Source organism: Falco peregrinus, chromosome 5, assembly GCF_023634155.1.
Source record: "Falco peregrinus isolate bFalPer1 chromosome 5, bFalPer1.pri, whole genome shotgun sequence".
NCBI lineage: Eukaryota > Metazoa > Chordata > Aves > Falconiformes > Falconidae > Falco > Falco peregrinus.
The window spans coordinates 17,653,078-17,671,461 of record NC_073725.1 but is presented as its reverse complement, the minus strand read 5'-3'; positions in this window follow the sequence as shown (position 1 = coordinate 17,671,461).

Below are 18,384 nucleotides of genomic sequence, written 5' to 3'. Positions count from 1 at the left end.
AGGAGCAGAAGGAAAGTGCTGTGGAAGGAGCAACTGTTTGGGGTCTGTGTTGGTTTCAGTTTTGGTAGCTGTGTTTTGCCTGCATCACCTGTGTTAGGAAACACAGGGAAAACCTCCTCTCTCCCTCTGACATGTATGATGAGACCTGCTTGGGAATGACACCACATCCACCCATTTCTGATAACTTCAGGTCTCACATAGTGCCCATTACTGAGATGTGTGGTTCTATCAGAGTCTCTCAGGCAGCCTGATTTTCAGGATTTGGTGTTGACTTGCTGAGGGTTTTCCAGGTGTTCATACCTGAGGACATGGAGCAGCTTGCAGCCAGGGCCATATCCTGGGATACCTGACCCCATGCAAGAAGGGGACCCTAAGCCACAGGGGACTTGCTTGCAGTCACACAGGCAGAGCAGAGAATTAAACCCATAGCTGTTGCTAAAAACAAAAGACTAAACCTTCTGAGCTTCCGCAATAAACATGATTGACCAGATCCTTGAGTGGTGAACACTGGCACAAAATCCATCAGCTGCACCAGAGCTCTGCTGATCTGCATCAGCTGAGGTCATGGTGCGGTGAAAGAGGATAGGCTTATAGCATATGTAATAGAGTACACCTTGTCCTCCTCCCTGGCTAACATCTATCAGGTCCAGTAAGGCTGTAATGACACATATTAGAGGTTGTCCAGCATGATCTATGGCGTGGTTTAAATTGCATCAGACTTAGGGTGGCCTCTCACATTGCCCTGAATGGGGAAACTCAATAATTCTAAGCTGCTGTAGCTCCAAAAAATTATGCCTGTAAATCTCTCTCTCATCTGGCTCGTTGCATTTCCAAGGATGATCCTAGTGCAGCTGCATCAAACATGCACCCTACAAAGTGTATGGTTCAAAGAAGCAAACTTTGTTTTTTATACACGGTAGGTAAGCATTTCAGTTCACCTTTAAGGAGCAAGTTCCATTTCACCAATCTGCTTTTCTGGTAGGACATCTGTTAGGAAGAAAAAGGCGTATAGGTCTGCTCAGAGGAAAAGCAAGTTCCTCTTGGTAAGATAGTCCTTGAGCCTGATAGCACCAATTCTTTCCCACATGAGATGAAACCCAGCCCAGCAACAGGGTAGAACAGAAGTCCTGTGCACCACTTCAGACTCATTTAATCCTGAGTGTGGGAAGGGGCAAGGGGAAGAGGAGGAAACCCTATGTCAGCTGTCTGTAAAAGTATCAAATTAAGCTGATATGTAATCTCTGCTCGGCAAGGAGTGTGCTGTTGGTCTTAATTAGCCTCCTTTTGAGATTAGGCACAAGACTGAAGAATTGCAGGGCTTGGCAGTTTATTCACTGATTGGTCCCTGGGCGTGTTTTCTAGGCATTTCATGGGGGGTAGGACAAGTATTCTCTGTTTCACGTGGCTGAGGTAGTATTTCCCTGGAACAGGGAAGATACGGATTAACCTAAAAGCAGAAGAAGCAAAAAACCAAACTCACCAAAACAAACCCAAATCATAGACTCTGTGGCTCTGGGGAGGGTCCTGGTGTCTGAGGGGTAAAAAATAGCTTCCCATGATTTCAACAAGCCATGATTGCAGTCCCGCTGCCCTCACCCCCCTGACATCACCCTGTGCCGGTGGCCCCACCAAAATCAATGGCACCATTTAAGGATTAGGACACTCTGATCAGCAATGCACTTAAATATGCACTCAACTTAAACATCTGAACAATCCCTTTGAATTCAATGGTTGCACTCATGGAGTTAAAAATAAGCCTGCTGTTAAGTGCCTTCATCAGATCAAGGTCTAATTATTTACTCTACATGAGTAGTTCCAGAGGAACTTGGGTCTTTGCTGTTTGGGTTTGTAAACTTAAGAAAAAGAGCCTACGCTTCTGATTTACGTAGTGGCAAAAAGAAGCATACTTTGAAGAGGTAAGTGTTCTTAAAATCTTTGTGCAATGAAGCCTATGTCAAACAGATTAGAATGAAAAAGCAGAGATAGAGTTCCTAGAAAAAAAACTAATCTTCCATAGACAAAGAAATTTTGCCAGCGATCTTATGGATGCTTTAAATTGATGTCTTAAGACAAGGCTTGTCTTTTGGGGGCTTTTATTTGCAATGTATTTTTGAAAGTTAGTTGCTACTTCTGGATGGATCTGAGATAGATTTTCAATAAGGGGGAAGCATAAATTGAACAGAAATCAAAATACAGAGTCCCCACATTAATTTCTGAATATTGCTTCTGCCATCTGAGGACAATTTGTCCTCATGCATAAAGCTTCTTTAAAGCCTTACAGTGCATATTATGTCCCTAAAATAGGGTTTATTTAAAAAGGGCTTTAAGGCATATTATGCTTTTGTACTCCCCCATTGCATCTGTTCACCTATGGCCCAGGCTGGGAGTCCTGGTAGTGAAAATTCTTAGATGAGCAAGTGGGTTAAAATGCCTCTTTGAGTGTTTAGATCAAAACCCTTGAGTCTGGTCCTGGCTGGATGTCTTCCAGAATCTCTAGTAGCCAGCAAAATCTGAGGAGAAAACCTATGGAAGAGTCATGCTTCTCCAGGAACCCCAGTACTGCTTGCTTCTGGTTGAACTGGAAATGCCACAAGGACAGGGGTCTTACCTGATGAAAGGTGCTTCCAGTAATGGTCCCAAGTGTGTGCCTGAGAGGGAAGGGTGGAGGCCAGAGCAAAATATCTTTAAAAGTTAATGAAATCTTTCATTTTGGTAATTGAGATGAGCATTTGATTTATGTTGGGTTCTTTCCTGGCTGGAGGCTTTCAGTCAGACCCAGTTTGTCCCATCCTCACACGTCAAGGCCAGGATTCATCCCACAGCATGTCAGGCACTTGGTTTCCAACAGCTGGGGTGAAACACAGGCTCTCCCAAGGGTGATTCACATCATAGGTGGGCTGAGTTGCCCTCAGGAGGTGCCTGTTTCTCTCTGCTTCAACTACAATGGGAACCAGGGCTGCCAGCACTCCAAAATTAGCCACCTTGACTACGTGCCTACAGCACGATAGGATGAATCTGGGCTTATATGTATTTTTTCCTCCCTCCAGGTAAAATTTCACTTTGCATTGACCTTCTGCACTGTTCCTCTCTCAAAAGCAATCTCCAGGAGAGCACCAGTGCTCGCAGAGCAAACAGGCATTGTGTTGACCCTGCAGACTTCCACCACTGATGCCCTTCCCTTGGGTGTTTCAGAAGTGTCTTCCAGGGTTTGCATCCTTTCCACGAAACGCCAGCACTATTAATATTCCTGATCATAAACTCTGTAGAACCACAAGCAAAGCTCCCACACTCTCAGAATAGCTCCAGTGCTAAATACAGGCCATTTTTATGAATCTGTAATTTCCATTAGTCAGGGCAGAAATGCATTTTTTTTTAAAGATGTCTAAGAATTTTGTCATTGCTCACTGGCTGTATCAAAATGTAGTCTAAGGAGTTACCACTGTATTTCTGATTAATATTATAACAACCACCAGCTAATCACAGAGTCAGCAGTGAAAACTGCTCTAATCGTTATCTTTCTGGCTAAGTAACTTCCCCGTTATTTGTTGTATGCTGCAGATTTTGGCACGTGGGGGTTCTTTTTTCTTCTAATGTTAAATGTGAGATTTTTATCCTCAAAGGAGCGATTATCTCAGAGCAAAATTGGCAAGGTTAAACACTATCTATAAAAAAACATTCAGCAGTGTGCCATGAAATGGATTACATAATATATCAGTCATCTACCTGGCTTCTGAAAAAGTGCGAATATGTGTTTGTTCAGTCTGGGTGAATATTTTATATTAGTCTTCTTTTTCCATGAAGGTAGAAATGACCTTGGTTATTAGAAAGCGAAGATATATTGAACTGGGTAGAATCAACACAGTTCCATTTCATTTAGTCCCCACTAAAATTGAAAGAAGAGAAAATATAGATTGAATTTATTTTACTATATATTGCCTCATTTGAACTTTAGTAAAGCATTAGCCACTAAGGAAAACCCTTCTCCCACCTCCCTTCCATAATCTCTTGCAGATGGCATGTTAAGGAAATTGACTTGACTTTATTGATTTTTTGCTGTGAGGTTCAACTAACAGCTGGTATGTTGCTGGGCTAATGTATGCTGTCCTACACTTACAGGAAAGCAGCACTTTGACCTGGCAGCTCTATGTGCCTATACAAAAAATTCCCCTACACTTAAAATTACAAATTGTTTTGGGGTTGTTTTTTTTCTTAGATGTTAGTAGATCTTCACTTTGGGATCCCATTTAAAAAGCTGTATTGTACCAATCTGAGTATTTTACAAAATGAAAGAAAACACTATCCTGCCAAGATGGAAAGGCACAGATTCAAAACTAGCTGCTATATTCTTTCAGGTCACTGTAATTTTCTATCTGTTCCTTTCCAGAAAGAGTTCCCTTGCAATTATAAAATGACCGGCGTGTGATGCTGCATGCTACTGGCCTCTCACTGTTCAGTCATTCATCAGGTGGAGCTTCAGACATCTCCAGATTTAAATTTCCTGTTGAAGTGAAGGGATCAATGCACACTCTTTCTTATCTTCATTTTGATTTTAAGATTAATTGGTGTCTTAAAAATTCTGGGGAGCATTTTCACCTGGCACGAACCAGTCTAGCTCTAGTGGAGTCCACAGAGGTACACCCATTTCTACCAGCTTAGCAGCTGGCCCTCTGTATGTGAAAATCTACATTAGCACCTACTTTATAGGTGATAATTGCTGCCTAAGTACTGCAAGCCCAGGATATTAGCACTAGTTCTGAGAAACTTCACAGTGGGTCAAATTCACACAGAGGAGCTGGTGGCACATCTTCCAACAGATTTCATCTCCCACCACAGTTGGTTTTCCTCGGCCCCACAACTCCCCTCCCTTCTTTGTCTCCTCACCATAATGCTCCTTTTCCTGCTTCCTGAGGGGCTGCATGCTGAGTTGCAGAAGATGAAATCCCAGCTGGGAGGCTAATGATGGAGTGGAATGAAAGCATGAAGCACCCAACAAGGCTTTGGGGAATCAGTAAAAATTGTTTGCCTCTTGGCCCAAACATTTCAGAGTTGGTTTTTGGTTTTGTTTTTTTTTATAAAGTTGTGAGAAGTGTAGAACCACCTGTAATTCCTTGTTAACCTTCTCTATGTAACATAACCTTAAAATATTGCTGGTTCTCATGATGTCATACAGTCCCCCACAATATTTGCTGGTGTTCTCCCAGAAACACCCAATCACAGGAGATCCCATTTGAAAAATGCATTGTTATCCTTCACAACTGGAGGGCTCAAAGGCTCAAATCTCTGACCCTCCTTGCCATTAATGCTGCTGCTTCTCTGTAATACAGTCCTTTTTAAGCTAAGTTCATCTTCCTTCAGGTGCTTGGTTTAGCTCACAGTTTTTGACACTTTGGCATAACACTGTGCCTAAAATTTCAGAATAGTGCTTAATTGGGATTGATACAGTGCATGGGGCTTGTAGTGAAATGGGCTGTAGGAGAACCAGGAAGCAACAGACAACGTGAGCCACACTCCTTTATGTTAGTTGTCTGATATTTGTCATATCCTATTTTGGGGTCTGAACTTACTTCCTGGATGTCTTTCAGTGGGATGGATTACAGTTCAACATTGCATAGGTATACTTTTATTTGACACGCCTCTGCAAAATAAATATAATATATTGGTGGTATAAAATCTCCTAAGGGCGTGAAATGAAATTCTTCCATTCATCAGTCAAATTACACTACTAGTAAGAAGCATGGCCAACCTAGCCTACTCTCAGGGCCAAATTCAAAGGCAGTATATATGGCAATGTAATTTAGACCTCTTGGCCTCATTCCTCACCTCTGCTGCAGAGCTCAGCACTGCAGAGCTCACTAGCACTAGCAGGGAGGGGCTTCCCATTTTGGATATAAAGCCATTTTCACCCCCATTAATTCCCTCCATCATGCACTAAGTCTAGGCTGAGAAAAAATTTTGCATACGTTTGATTAGGTGCTCCCTTGCTGCTCCAAGGCAAATCTTGGGTAGTTCCCAAGCACAATGTACTCTGTGACCTTCAGCCATAGCTGAAGTTTAAGTCCCCAGAGAACTTTTGTTGGCTTTGCTGATTTCACTAGCAAAATCCAAGGTGAGAAGGCAAACCTTCAAGGCCAGCATGTGTCTCTTTTCACTCAGTGACTTCCTTTCCTTTCTACCTGCTTTCCATCTTTGCCCTCCCCAGTTGCTCTAGGGCTTGAGCACCTCACACTGATGCAGTTTTCTCTTCATCCCCTCCCACCGAGCAAAATGTTATTGCTTTAATCCTGCTCGTTGAGGAACTGATCTACAGAGAGATTAAACAACTCCCTGCAAGCCCTATAATAAGTCAGTAGCAGAGCAAATATTCTCTGAGGCCCAAGCTGGCAGACTCCACTCCCTTCCTCCCCTCCTTTCCTGTAGACCACACTTTCAGGATCACCAGCTGTGCACAGCCCCACCAGCCTGCCCTGCCAGAGCTTTGCCTCACAGAAATCTCTGCGTATGAGGGCATACCCCAACTAATTCCCTTTTTCCTCTGCCGGCACCAGCGGAGGTCTCTGCATGCCATTATAAAAGGATTATTTTAAAGCAGTTTTTAAAGCCGCCTCAGACAATCTGATGCCGCCTGGAGATAGGAGAAGGATTGACAGTTTGGTCACCTGGTGTGCCCTGGCACCGTGGCTGGCGTGGCACCATCATGTCACCTTCCTGTGAGACCCCCGTAGTGCCCCTCTGCCCAGCCGGCCCCATAGCAGGAGGCTGGCTGGCTCTCGTGAGAACCTGTTCTGCCTCCCACTGTCACTTTAACACTGCCTGTTTGCCATGTTTGAACGAGACTTGATGTTGCTCCAAAACTCTCCTCGCACGGCTTCGTTCCCCTCCTTCCCCAAACCCCGGATGACTTTGAAGAACAAGGAACCCGACGCCGAGAGCTGGGCCTGCTGCGGGCTGCGATATTCATGTGGCATTAGATCATGTTAATGTTAGGTATAATCCAGTACAAATCCTCTTAGTGTCACTGGCACTGTAAGGGTTGTTATAATTGCTCATAGCTTAAAACAATTTTACAGCTTTTCTTCACCTCCATGAGTCGGTTCCAATTAGAGAAGGGAACTTTCCGAACCTGCAGAGTTTCTATCTAGGGCACAGCCCCGTCCTGACAACATGCTGTCAGCCCTGCCGAGCAGCCGGGAAAACGTCCACCATGTTACAGAGACGTGACAAAAACTGAGGGAGAAGAGGAACATGTGCGCTCCAGTTTTGTTCACCATCTCTCGGAAGCACCTCCTTGGGCATTTATTTTGTTCTGCCTGAAACTGTGGCTGCGGGGCCGTGTGGCCTCCTTCTGCACAGCCTGCTTCACGGATAGTGTTCCCGTTTCGGAAAGCTGGAGGAAAGAGAGAGCAGAGGAAGGAGAACAGACCAAGTGCAGCGAGCCTGCAAACGTGCCTTTAGCTGGTGGGGGCGGCAGTGTTTCGACCAGCACAGATGACTCCCACCACCCGGAGGCACGTGGGGTGGAGGAGGCCATGCTCAGCCACAGCCTATGGCAAGCGGCTGGGGTCGGTCCCAGCCCTGCGGCCGGGGGAAAGGGGCTTGGGGCTGCTGCTCCCTCCTGCCGCGGGGCAATGTGGCGTGTCTGTAGGGTGAGCCAGGCACCAGGGCAGCCCGTGGCTGGGAAGGTGGTTGTGCATGTGATGCACACACTGGGCAGCAAAGCCACCATGACCCGGAGGCAGCCCCACGGGCAGCACCCCCTTCCTCCCAGTGCTCGCTGGCACACGCGCCCTGCGTCCGCAGGCAGGCGATGGCAGGGGCAGGATGGCTCGCCTGTTCTGTGCTCACACGAAACCAGCTGCCTGGGCACTATAAGCACAACGATGCTCTCTACTAAGCTATTTAGCTGCCAGGCTCTCTGACACAATCCACGTTTTCCCGGGAGTGAGCAGATACCAGCACTGGTTTTATGCTGAAGGACCAGGCAGCCAGAAAGAGCACCTGCGATATCTGAGCCTGCCTCCAGCATAACAGGGGAAACCTTCTGTTGCCACGTCCTTGTTTTCCAAGGGGTTTATCATAAGAGCCTAGCATGCTGTAAAAAATGTTGGCAGAAGGAATGACCATAAATGTGACCACAGCGCTGGCCAGATACATTCTGTCAGAGAGTTCAATTCAAGGCTAGCTTTGCAGGAGAAAGCCAGAAGTACATGGGAGCTGAAGCTTTATTCCAGCTGACAGGGTGATGTCTGAAATGGAGGTGCCTCCTGAGAGCATGGAAAACAACAATGTGCCAAGATACCCGTTGGTGATTTAAGTTACACACAAGTGAAACTAATATAGCAGGTTACAAAAGGCAAACAAGAAACCTCTTCTTTGTCCTCCAGTGCTTTCCCCCTTTCTTGCTGCAAGCACCTACTCTCCCTCTCTCTGCCTTGCCTGTCTGAACTAGCTCTGCAGTAGTTTGATTCACTAACCCAGCAAAACTAGGTTTCTGCCAAGTGAGCTGATTCGGTTTGGTGAAAGGTCCGGTGATGCTGGGACAGGGGTGATGGAGGAGCTCATGCAGCTGGCAGCAGGGATAGAAAGTGAGGAAAAGGAGTGGGGGACAGTGGAGCAAAACACCCTCTTCAGCAGAAACAAGGGCTTAGAATGGCTCGGCCATAACACATACACAGGACAAACAATGCACAAGTGAGCAGGTACAAAATAAACAAGTAAAGACTCAGGGGTTTGAGATTCAAGCATAAAAGAAAGATTTTTGCTTTCTTTTCTTCCTTCCTTCCTCCCTCTCCACCCACCCATAATAACAGAAACACACAGGAGGAAATGAATTTCAGGAACCGCGTCTGGAGAGGAAGACGTGCTCCTCACTCCCTCCTGTTATGCTTGGCTCGAATTGGACGGACACACCTGGCCTTCCAAACAGGCACTATTTATACACCTCCTTCCCCACAGTGGTGTGATCCTTTCCCCACTTCTTCCCTTGCTTTGTCTGCTGGCAGCCTGCCAGAGCATGGTGGAGAAGAGACCCTGGTGTCATCTGGCGCAGGCAGTAGCTGGCTTCAGAAAGGCCACTCTCTGCTGCCATCACACTAAGCAGCCAATCCATCATCTTCCAGCGCCGATTTTGCCTTTCTTCCTCCAACTTCATTTGGTGCACAGATGGGGCCGGTGCAACTGTGCTGCATCTTCCTTCCCCTCTCAGCTGCCCCAGGAGCATGGGAGGGTACCTGTTTTGTGGGTGCTCCCTGCTTGCGGCAGCTCTCCCAAAGATCCTTTTCCCTTAGATCTCTGGTGCTGGAGCTCCTCTCCAGCCCATGGCACTTTGCACCCTCAGGTGACTTACAGCCAAGGTAAACCTCCCCAGATGAGAACACTTTGAGGGTATCATTCTGATTTCAATGCTGTGCAGCAAAAATGGAGCAGGAAACTCCATGCAAGGAAAAGAGGGAGTTAGACCTGGAAATACAGCTAAAAGTGGACTGTGGGATAGGAGCAGAAGATAAGAAAATCCATAGGCATGGTCAGCTTCATTTCTCCCTGCAAAATAAACTGGCCAAGTGGAAGTAAAATTTAATTTACCTATACCACTAAATCTACATTCCTGATGTTAACGTAAGCCAGGTTTAGAGACTTTTTGTTACCAGCAACTGCAGCAAAGACATTCATCAAGAAATGGAGCCAGGCCACCATATCGGCTGTGTGCCCTGTGCTCAGCTTCAGAACAAAGGTAGCTAAAGCTGGTTCAGCCTCTGCATTGCAGCTGGTCCAGAATCAGGACCTAGCTGGTGGATCTGCAAATCCTGCTTGATATAGCAACCAAGGAAATTACCATGGGGGAAATTAGAGTGTAAACCTGCAGAGCTAGCAGCTAGTCAGCACTATGTGCCTGTTCCTACCCTCTGGTACCTGCAAGGTGACCTCCCCATCAGTGGAGGAGAGCAGTTCAGTTTAATAAACCAAACCAGATGTTTCAATCATCTTGCCTTCTTCTTGCAGTGACAGCTGGCACTAAAATGAGTATAAAGAATAAGCCAGTAAATTAAAATGACCCAGCTCTATGATGCTGAGAAAATCTGCAGAGGACCTCTGACTCGTGGACATAGAGACTGCCCTCAGCTCCCAGTAGCCTCTGTGGGGCCTGAAAGCATGCCATGACAGACAACAAATTACTGGCTTTTTTGCACATCTCTGGAGATTTTCCAAGAATTCCTGCAGGACTTTGTTGACTTTGCAACAGAAAATTTCACTGTTCAGGAAAACAGGGATTTGTTCTGGGAAGAGTTTGCTTTCATAAGATTCATTAGTAAGGGAGAAGGGAGGTTGAAAACGGCTGTGTAGGGAGATGGATACTTGCGTTTGCACCATGTCTGTTTACATACATAGGAGGAGTGCCAAGCAAGGATGTCCTCTTATTCTCCTGCTACTGAATCTTTTCCTTGTGAAACGCATCCTTCCCTCGCAGCTCCCAGCACATCCCTGGTCATCGGTCATTGGGTGATGTTTGCCCAGAGGATGCTCCCTCCCCTGCTTCCTTACAGTCTCAGCTCCACCCTCAGCCCCTTTCATCATATTTTACACAAGGCAAAGTCACACACTGAAAACACATTTTTAAAGTGGCTCTGTCATTTATACCAAAACAGGCACACTGATAAATGAGGAATGATCCTTTTCCCGTGATGTCACGGCGACTTGCATTCAAATTCATTTGATAGAAACAAATGTGCTTAAACTTCTGCAAATGGGAGAAGGCTGCCTCTGAAATTATTTCCATTTTCAAGGTCAGTAAGCAAAGAGTCAGTCCATGTTCCTTGGAGACAGGCTCCAATCAGAGGAAACAGTTCCCCTGTCAGCCAGCTGTTATCTGCATAGTCCTCCTCTGCTATTTGATGTGCCACTGGCTTCTTGTCACTTGACTGTGAGATATTTTCATCATTCCTCTAGCTGACACCCTTCGCATTCCCTCTTCCCCTGGTGCAGAAATCCCCACATCTAACAGCAGCAGGGGGTTAGGGTGCATCTAAGCCAGCTCAGGCTTTTTTTCGTACTGATATCACAATGTCATTTTTCCAGGACACATTTCATATACATCTTACGACCTCTTTAGCACAGTTCCTGGCAAATAAATACATTGATTTTAATAGCCACTTGAATTTGACCCAGAGGAGAGTGATTAGGCTCTTAATGAGCTATGCAGTGCACATTCTCTATTGGCTAAATCTTGAGGTGCTTACTCAGGCAAATTGCCACAGAGTCTGAGGCTGTGTAAAGCGCTTCCAGATGTGGCCCCTTCAAATTAACTAAAAAAGTAAGCATCATTCATTTCAGCACCAAGAAAGAAATGCCGACATAGCTCACTGGCTGATTGGCAGTCTCTGATCTCCCATTCCTGACACCCTCTGCCCTAACTGTGAGGGGAATGTTGGGGAGGCACAGACAGGGATGCTGTTGTGATGTTCCCCCAGCTGCCAGTGCCTCCCTCAGCTTAACCCCATGCAGCCTTGGAGGAGATGTGAAATAGTTTCAGGGAAGGAAATACTTCCCCATGCATCCCTTGGCAAAACCTGGAATGAGCAGTCTGCCCATACTGGCCCATCCTGAGAAGGGTTGCAGAACTCCTCCTTGGCTGAGAGCCAAAAGCAGTGTGAACACCCTGGCCCTGCTGCGGAGCAGTGTGTGTGCGGGTGGGGGGGGCGGGGGGTGTAGGTCAGCATGCGGATCCCATGGGGATGAGGCTGTAACTTCCCAAGGATTACTCAATGGCTGCAGTGCTTTGCTGTTGTCTTATGTTTCTTCTGTCACAGCAAAGGCAGCCTTGGTCTCCTAAGGATGAGAGGATGGTCAGTGACAAACATGCCTGGGATGAACCCTAGACTGACTTAATGTCTCTACAGGAATACTCCTCTCCCACCTTGTGTCGGTGACACAAAAGCTGACGGATACCCAGTCTCAGCTCCTTCCATAGCCAGTGGCAGGAGGTGACAAATTCAGGGGACAGTTTAGCTTCTCTGCCATCCTTTTAATTGCCTGCCTTGTAACAAGATGGATTGACCCCAGGAGATACCTCTCTCACTCTCTCCATTGATTATAAAAGGAGGCTACAGAACCAGTGTAGACTAGCTGATCAGAGGGCTGGAGCACCTCTCCTGTGAAGACAGGCTGAGGGAGCTGGGGTTGTTCAGCCTGGAGAAGAGGCGGCTCCAGGGAGACCTTACTGCAGCCTTCCAGTACTTGAATGGGGCTTTTTAGTAGGGTTGGTAGCAATAGGGTGAGGGGTAGTGGTTTTAAACTAAAGGAGGATAGATTCAGACTAGATATAAGGAAGATTTTTTTTACAAGAGTAGTGAAACACTGGAACAGGCTGCCCAGGGAGGTGGTAGATGCCCCATCCCTGGAAACATTCCAGGTCGGGGTGGATGGGGCACTGAGCAGCCCGGCCTGGTTGAAGATGTCTGCAGCGGGGTGGGACTAGATGACATTTAAAGGTCTCTTCCAACCCAAACCATTCTATGATTCTATTCTATGATTCTTTCAGACTGCTGAAGTTGTGCAAGGGGAATCCTGCTGCACCTTCACCCTGCTGCAGACAGTTTGCCAACACTTGGGTCTATTTCCTCCATGCAAGCAGAAGGCTGGATTACAGGGTGGTAATAATACCCTTATGCTCTTCAGGGTATGATTACACCACACATTTTCAGTGTACTAGATGCAAATCCCTGATGTGCTTGTTTAGCCCTGAGTCCCCTGACAGTTTCTATATACACTAGTAAGAATCATCTCCAAACCCACCAACACCATGAAGTGACTGATCAAAAGCATATGTCCTCCATCAGACTGCCACATACGTGTCAGATGCAGCACTGCCGGCGCACTACACATGTTGACAGCAATGCACAGCCTGCAGGCCTTCATCCTTTGGCTCACTGCTATTGCTCCCCAAAAGCACAGAGGTTTGACTGGCTGTGCCACCATTGCCTGGTGTGCAGTGTGAGGCACCTGGAGGGTAGCAAGGTGGACGGTATAGAATGCTGTGAGATGAACTGCTTTACACTAAACACATAAGGAAGATGTTTGCACACTGTGGTCACTGTGAGCAGCAAATTGCTTCAAAATGCTAAAAGGCAGAAAAGTTTTGAAGTTATATGGCAAAACCCCTTGATTTTGTATGCAATGCTAATAGGTTTGTTTCATTAAAAATGAAAAAATGTTATTTACATAACATGCAGATAAGAGAACAGAATAGAATGAATCACTGGTTTTAGAAAAACCAGAAACAATTACTGCAATAGCTCAACTTTTTCACCTGGGATCCTTTACGTTTTTGCACGGGATTCTGTCCATTGCGGATCTGTCTCAAGAACCAATGGCAAAAATACCTTTTTGTATTGACAGGCCTGCAAAGGCATGCAAACACAGAAACAGACTGAAATGCACACTTACAGAACTGTTTTAATATTGACAGATACCAAGGAGAAATTATTTATCTTAAGTTTAAATCACACCATATTTCTATTAATGTCATAATATATTTTTTGAGTTATATATAGCTGCATGCGTAGCATGCACATATAGCAGAAGTAACTTCTTTGTATATCATAACTCTATGTGTGATATAAACATGACAGATGTACTATAAAACAATTCAATTCCACATATTATTCAGTAGTACACTATGTATCAATTTAACACCATATATAGCTTAAGTTTTATTGTTAGATATAGCAAGATGTAATCTTTCACAGTCCACCCAAATAAAAGTTACAGGAAAGAAAATTGTGAATAAAAACAAACAATCAGTAGTATGGACGCAGGACATTCAAGATAATTACCCATAAAGGATGTTCCTTACATATGTCACCAAAGGCAAGACAGGGGCAAGGGTATTTTTAAACAGTGGTCTGGGGGAGCTTTTGCTAGGCAGAATCTGGTCTACATGGACATATACCTTTGCAGATTCTTTTATGGGTTTCAAAAGGACCTTGCAAAGTGTGCAGGGTCCACACCTGTGCCCCAGCTGCAGCACTGGAACCTTATTCAGGTTCTGGCTGTCTGTGATCATGCTGAGGTGATCTCACCACTCCTTGAAGTTGATGGGGGTTGCATATATACAGCAGCCTTGACACCGTGGCTGTCCAGGGAATACACTAGAAACTAGGATAGTTATTAATATATTGTAATACAACTAGGGCCACAAGCATTACTGTAGTAGCAGTGATCTTAATAATTATTAATAATGTCCCAAAGAGAAAAAGGAAGAGGAAAGATAAAGCTTTCTCCTGTTTCTTTCACCGAACAGGAACCAATAGTTGGTCTAAAAAGTGATGATGAGACTGGCTTGTCTTATCTCTTGAATGTTGCAATTTCCGAAGAGTGACTGCAGAGTCAGAGGTGTGCATTGCAATTTGTTGTCACAAGAAAACAACACTAGTTTCCTCATGTACTCATTTTCCTCTGTTACTTTACCACTTTGACCAAATCCTGCATTACTGAAAATTCAGATGAGTTCTGGTCAAATAGTAAAAACAAATAAATGGGTATATAAATACTACTGTGACTAAAGGAACTAAATTTATCTCTCTTCCTAGAAGTCCTGTTTAGCACTGTTTTTGAATACTCAGAAACCTGCTAGCACTGATGGGAATGTTCATAAATCCTTCTCATTTTGTTGATTTTTTTGCAGAAATGCCTGCTGTGTTTGGTGAATAAACACATTCTTAAAATGCTCAGTCAACCACCCAGTACCAAAACAGGACTTTGTGACTTATATGCACATTCAAGGGCTAAGACTAAGAGTGCCACACTGTTGAAGGTTTGATGCAAGTGCCCTGCTGAGGGCTTGGTGCATATGCTTCTGTGCAAGCAAGCTATGTCTTCAGCTGTTACTGGTGCAAAGTCAGCTGTTCCAGCTGGTATGAATGCAATACCAATGTAATCAATGACAATTCAAACAAGTGGAGGAATTACTCCAGCACATCTTATGACTGAAATCATGACTGGCTCACAAAGGCTTTGATTCATGTGCCAAAATGGCTAAACTCACACTCAACCTTAACTAAAACAATCAGCACTGCTAGAATTCAAAATTAGTTCCTGCTTTTCAGACTCCTGCAGTAAATTAGCCCCCTTCTTCCACCTCAGAAAGACCTATCTATTTCCATGATTCTTCATTTTAAAGAGCTTGACTTATGAGCTGATGTGACTTCAGGAAAAAGGTGGAGAATATATAGCTATTCTTGGCTTTCTCTAGAAAAATGTCTGTGGGTCATTGTAGCTTTAATTCAGAATTGTATTGACTGATTTCTTTCTGCATCCTAAGGAGTTGCTAAGCAACATGGAGTCTCTCTCACCATGCATTTGTCAAGACAGAAAAAAGGTGGGAAGAAATAGAAAAAGATTCACCTTCTCTAATATATCTATCAAGCCACAGAGTATCACTTATTTCAATCTCACCTAAAGTTATCTATTGATATATTATTCACTTCCTCAGTGCTGTAGCTGGTTCTGGTGTCGAAGTTCAAAACCAATGAAGGTCTCATTTTTGCTCTCATTGATAAGGCACTGTTGGATGATGACTTTCACCCATGAGCCCACCCTTAGCCAATGGCTCATAAATCTGCTCATAAATCATAAATGGACAGTGGCCCATCATGCCAAATTCTTAGGTTGTTTTTCTCATGAGGAGCAAAGGGTTGAGGAGTGAGGGCTTGGCTGTCCTCAGCCTGGAGCTCTCTGGGGTCTGTAGAAAAGGTGAGTCATTCCAGGCAGCCAGTACAGCCTGAATGCTATCATTTGTGCCTTACAGACACTGCGCTCACGGCTTGTGGGCCAGTGCAATAACACAATCAATCAAAGCGGGTATGGCAACGCTGAGGTGATTACCACGGTGTGCTCTGTTTTCAACATAGGCAGACTATGGCTTTGTGGCAATGCTGCTTAAAAGGTCTGTCAGAAGCCTGCATGTGATCACCAAGTGTATTTTAAAAAATGTATATTCTGTTTTAACATCTAACACACCCTCCAAGACAGTGGCCACCCAGTTTTATGGATTTTCTTCTTTTCTTTGCTCTCTGGCAAACTGATTCTTTGTTGGGTGGTTCCCCATTACATTGCAGGTTTTGTGTCCATCTTGTTTCAAAAGGAGAACTGGTATTTGCCACCTAGTTAGTAGTTCTCTTGCTCTCTCAGAATTGTATTGTACAAGCAATAAAGATATACTTTGTTGTTGCTGCTGAAAGATTCAGCTATAACTTGGAATATAGAGAACTGAAACCAAATTTTGCAGTCCATTGCACGAAGGAAAACTGGAAAAAAATCTCTTGACCTTTATGTCTTGATGCTATGTATAGTCAATGAAGTAATTTCTGATTCACTATGGTACAACTAAGGACAAAATTTGGACCTCTTCACTGCACTTTAAAGCCAGATTTTTGGCCCTCAGAGACATCCATTTCTAACTTCAATTGACAACATGTATCTGAGGGCTCTCAAACTGGAGAGCAGAAAAGTGTTATTGACTTTCTTCCTGTGGTTCATAAAGTATGATAAGTTCTGCTCCTCCCGAACAGCCTTTTGAGGGCCAAAACCCACAAATCCATTTGCTCACTCTGAAAGAAAAATCACAGTAAGTTTCTATGGAAATTTGCAAAACTCTGTATTTTGGAAACATTGTCAAATGGTGGACGTGGCCTACTGTGTTTTGTGTGACAGTTTAACTGCAAGATCTGGAATACTTCAGAAATGTGTTCATATTATTAAATTTATTTATTTTGGATATATTTATAGCTCAATATCTATTTCTTGTTGCTATTCTCACATAGAGTTTTGTTGTCAGACACTGGTAAAAAACATAGGGTTTAATTATACATTGGGAGCTTGACAGTATATGAAAATGTACAATCACAAATATGTACACCAAGCCCCTAAGTGTATAAATTAACCTAAAGCAAGTCAGGAAAGGGAACCATTACCCCTGACTCCATGTGCAGGATTGAAGAAACTTGTTCATCCACCACCTTGTCCTACAGTGTGGTGGACAAGACAGAGATCCAGTTTCTTTTGGGGAGTTCAGTGAGTATTTCCAAATTCTCTGGAATTCTTCAAGGCGCAGGAAGCCTCCCCAAATTCCTCAGTCTCAGTTCAAGGACTGTAGACAGATTGAATGGGTGTACAGTCCAAATGCAACTACCCTGCTCACTGGGAAACTCTCCCCCCACCCCCACCCTCCAAATCAATAAATAACAAAACTTTTCAGGTCTGAAAATTTAAATACAATTTCTGCAAACTCAGTCCCTTTTCTTACCTTGAAAAATCAATACGATGTGGAGCTCCAAACCCCACTGACTATACAGTTCAATTTATAGGTCTAGCACAAATTTCTGTGCTTATGAGCCACTCTATTCTCAGTAGGTCTGAACACTCATATGAACAAAACCTGTTAGAGTGACTTTGGGATCAGGGTCTATTTATTAAAAATATTGAACTCCCTTTTTTTCCTTTTTTTTTTCTCAATTACACTGACTTGGGATATAGTGTGCTGATAACGTGTCTGAGTCACGGTCTCTGCTTGCATGTATGTATGCGTACTTATATATAGCTCGCTGTATTTATAACCATGAATCTCAAGCCTGGTACAGCAACTCAGTGAACAAAGCAAAATGGAAAAGCACCTCTCTTAAGAAATAAGAAGACACTATCAGTGTTTTCCTGCACAATTACTGCCTACCCCAGGCACTGCTCTAAGGCACAGAGTCAAAGGTTGGCTTTCACAACCACTCAATAAATACTTTAAATCTCATTCTTATTGCTACTTTGAAATGAAAAGGGGAGTGGGTGGGGGGAGGATTAATAGGTATGTGTTCATTAGGAGTTGCCACTGAAATTCTTTACCTGCTCAGATCATCCTCCATTTGAGAACCTCAGAGATCTTTACAATCCTTATTGAATCATGTCTCACCATACTTGTGAAACTCACAAGCCTGATCTTGAAGTCAACGGTTGTCTTTCCATGAATATGCCTGGAGTTTGGTTCAGTCACCCATTTTTAAAAGTGTCTGTGTTTTTACAGACAAAAATTTAATAGAGAGGTTAATTGACTTTGCCAGGTTCACACAGCAGGTTGTAGCAGCAGGGAACAGAGCAAGTGTCTCCCAGCTCCTGACCTGGACTTCAGGCCCGGGGTGGCATTCGCTGCCTCTCCTGAGAATAGACTAGGAAAATAACCAGAATCTAAAACCATGCTAAAACTCCCTCTTCCCCAAGCTAAATCTTTGAATTACTTTTCTTCATCTTTTCTGTACTGAAGTTTAAACATATTTAGTGGAGATATCTGTCAGCATGCCCTATTTCCTAAGACACAAGCTACTCTTATCAGGAGCTGTTACTAGCCAG